At 33.7% G+C, this 3,672-nt stretch overlaps 1 long non-coding RNA gene across 1 annotated transcript; it reads right to left on the bottom strand.

Annotated features, from left to right (window-relative positions):
* Positions 1 to 951: 951 nt before the first annotated feature.
* LOC121204558 (uncharacterized) lies at positions 952 to 2,489 on the bottom strand. Its single transcript, XR_005899605.1, has 3 exons — positions 2,374 to 2,489; positions 1,760 to 1,843; positions 952 to 1,206 (listed from the first exon to the last, which is right to left on the bottom strand). It is a non-coding gene; the product is annotated as an uncharacterized lncRNA (long non-coding RNA).
* Positions 2,490 to 3,672: the final 1,183 nt, after the last annotated feature.

Below are 3,672 nucleotides of genomic sequence, written 5' to 3'. Positions count from 1 at the left end.
AACAAATTATGTCTATTGAGGAAAAAGAAAATCGTGTTGGGCTAAAATATCCGCAGGCCCATTTGGGCCCGAACATTTTGTGTCGCCTACGTCTTGCTGGTGCGCCCCAACCCCGTCGAGTTTGGACCTACACTGTAACATCCTAAACCCGTATTTGTCGCCGGAACTGGGTTACAGAGTATTACCGGACTTATACCTAATCAATCAAACATCTCATGCATATATTTCATTCAATTCATAAATTATTCATAAACATTCATATGGTCCCTAGTATAATCCCCCAAGGGTCTAAAATGATCATTAAAAATAGTTCGGGGCTAAATCGGGTACTCGAGAAATTTTTCGAAAAACATAGAAATTTCTCAAAGATGTAGGGGACACACGCCCGTGTGGCTAAGCTGTGTGGGTCACACGGCCAAACGGCATACCCGTGTCCCAGGCCGTGTGGACATTCGATGTGAGGCACACGGTCGTGTCCCAGCCCATGTCCATACCGGCGTAACTCTCTGACTTGGGTCACACGGCCAACCACACGCCCATGTATCAGGCCACGTGAACAATGTAAATTCACAATTTAGGTGCAGGGGTCACACGGCCAAGTCACATGCCCGTGTGCTAGGCCGTGTGTCACATACGCCTGAGGCACACGCCTGTGTCACTGCCCGTATAAAATTACCTGAGCATTCTGTTTCTATATTTAAGGATACTAGGGACACATTGCCAAACCACATGCCCATGCACATGACCGTGTGTCACACATGGCTGAGACACACGCCCGTGTCTCTGCCCGTGTGGATAGAAATAAGCTATTTTCCAAGCCTTATTTCTCACCCAAATTGATGCCAACCTAATTTCAATCATATGCATATGACCATGATATAATGGACATTCAAACCAACCCAAAATTAGAAACATGTATTATCATCACATACAACATTGAATTTGTTAAAATGTACATTCTTCATTTATCATTCATATTTAACTCATTTGAGCAAACATCATTTTCAACATAGTGTAAAATGTCAAGAAACATTTTCAATTATATGCACTTACAAAAAGAATTAGTATTCTAGAGTTCATTAAACAAAAGGACACTATCATTAAATTTGCATCCTAGGTACATGCCAAACACAAAAAGAAAATGTCACCGACATTGAGTACGGGATTCCTTCAGGATGCCGAGTTCAAATCTACTATTTATCTAACCTGCAACATATAAATCAATTTATCATTAATAGGTTCCATTTATCAACTAACACAATTTCAATCTCCATTAATATAAGATTCTAACATAGCCAAATACAAATTCGATTGTCAACGTGGCACCTAGTGCCTAGTGGTAAACCGCAGAAAAGGGTTGCGCCCAGCGCTAGTAGGGTGAACCGATAGTAATGCTTGTTAGCCCAGCTCTGGTTGGATAAACCAACAACATTTTGCACCCAGTGCTAGTAGGGTATACCAACAATAGTAATTGTGAGCCCAACTCTAGTCGGATAAACCAACGATGATTGCACCCAACGTTAGTCGGATAAACCGGTGGTTGTGTGCCTAGCACTAGTCAGACAAGCTGACAAAGATTACGCCCAGCGCTAGTCGAAGGTATCAACAAATGAACGATTATTTACTTCCATAAATTCTTCATTTATTTTCTTATCATCAATTCCATAATATGCATACATTTTATATCAAGAGTTAATTTGGCATAAACCAGTTTAAGTAATAATTATAAGAAAAATTAAGTTCGGGTCCGTGAACTTACCTTAACAAAATAGTCGTATTAATGAGGCCGATAGCTATTCTGTTACCTTTGTTTTTCCTCGGTTCACGTCTGATTGATTCGTTCCTTAGCAAAAGTTCATAATTTCATTCAATCAATGCTATTCCATCAATTTAATAATTGAATTTTGACAATCACATTGTTCCACTACTATTATAAAAATTGTCCCAACATTTAACCACTTGTTTAATTTGATCCCTAATACCGAACATAGAATTTAACAACATTCAATCATCCACATTTACATTTAACTTAAAAGCATTCCAACTAAATATAACCCACCCAAATCAATCCACTATTTTTACCAAAAATTTAACTATTTAACTGTCTCTTTGAGTTTATTACATTCAAATCTCTAGAACTTATTACCAATAATATCACTCACAACATGACCAACTTAATCTACAAAATTTATACTCAAATCTTCATAGAAATATTTAGTATTCAACAAAATAACCCCAAACCTTCACATTTCTCATCCATGGAAACTCTCACAATCTCTATTCACTATCAAAATTTCAACATGGGTAAACTAGCTCATAACATTATACCTTCAAAAACGTAACTTCATACAAAAATAACCAAAACTTACTTACAATTTTACATAAGTATTAAACCCCCATGGCTGAACATATTCTTGCTTTTCTTCCTCAAATTTTCGGCAGCAAGAGGGAAATAAAACTTTTACTCTACTTTTCTACCTTATTTTCACCTACTCTCCCTTTTATTTCTATTATTATTATATTCATTACTTTATTTTCTTTCCTTTTATTCATTATTTCTCTTACATATATATATTAGTTATCCTAGTATAATTATTAGTGATATCATCCATAGGTCAAAATTAGTCTCATACATATCCACTAACTCTCTTTTGACTAACATAAAAATTGGACTATTTACTCAATTAGTCCTTGTAGCTATTTCTTTCTCATAATTAATTTAGTCCCTATCAATTGAAATTACTACTTTACTATTCAATTAACTTTTGAAGAAAACTTTGAACATTATAATATTAATATTTTTAAACCACATACACATAGGCAGGATCCTGGGAGTATGTTTTTCGACAACCCCAACTTTCGAGTCATTACATACACCCTTTGCGCGTGAAGCAAGATTACAAACTCAATCATTTAATTACCCTTCAAGAGGGTTCACATATATATACACATCTCACACTTGGTATTTAACCAATGTGGGATCTAAGCCTTTACTTTTCCCCAACAATATTTCCAAGTAGCTTATTTTGAGTATCAATTTCTTATTCACCACTCAACCATTTTAAGCATATGAATTATCGTTGTAAAAGTCTCATGGAGTAGAATGTAAAATCATAAAATTATGATTCAACTCTCCACCTTTACCTATTAAGAATATGTCTCAAAGTTCTCATAAAAAGCATTTTTTTCCAACAATGTATAGAGAAAAATAAAGATACACATAAAATAATATTAACCTCAAGATATTCATAAAAATATACATACAACTATCATGCTTATTATCCTAAAGAAAGAATTTAGGATCATAAATCATTGTCATATATAATGCATTACACATATAAGAGTTATATATCTTACATAAATTTAATACATCAAGTTTATTTTGTAAATCAACAATTATAAATAAACTATACTTATATTGTACATATTAATCATAGAAATCATACATCCATAAAAAGCGATATACATTATATACATATGACAAAATAAAAAATTAGAAATAAAATTAACTTTACCAAAATACATAAAATATGAAATCTTGAAATTAACGATAATATGAAAAATAGAGTGATTTGATGGGCACTTTTGTAATTTCAAAATTTTTAGAGTTAAAAAAGTTGATATTTTAAGACATAAGGAATAAATAAAATGTGAAGCCCATGAGAATTGGCC

The sequence above is a fragment of the Gossypium hirsutum genome, chromosome A08 (assembly GCF_007990345.1).
Source record: "Gossypium hirsutum isolate 1008001.06 chromosome A08, Gossypium_hirsutum_v2.1, whole genome shotgun sequence".
In the NCBI taxonomy this organism is placed as follows: domain Eukaryota; kingdom Viridiplantae; phylum Streptophyta; class Magnoliopsida; order Malvales; family Malvaceae; genus Gossypium; species Gossypium hirsutum.
The sequence above is the reverse complement of the archived record's forward strand: the minus strand, read 5'-3'. Positions and strand labels throughout refer to the sequence as shown.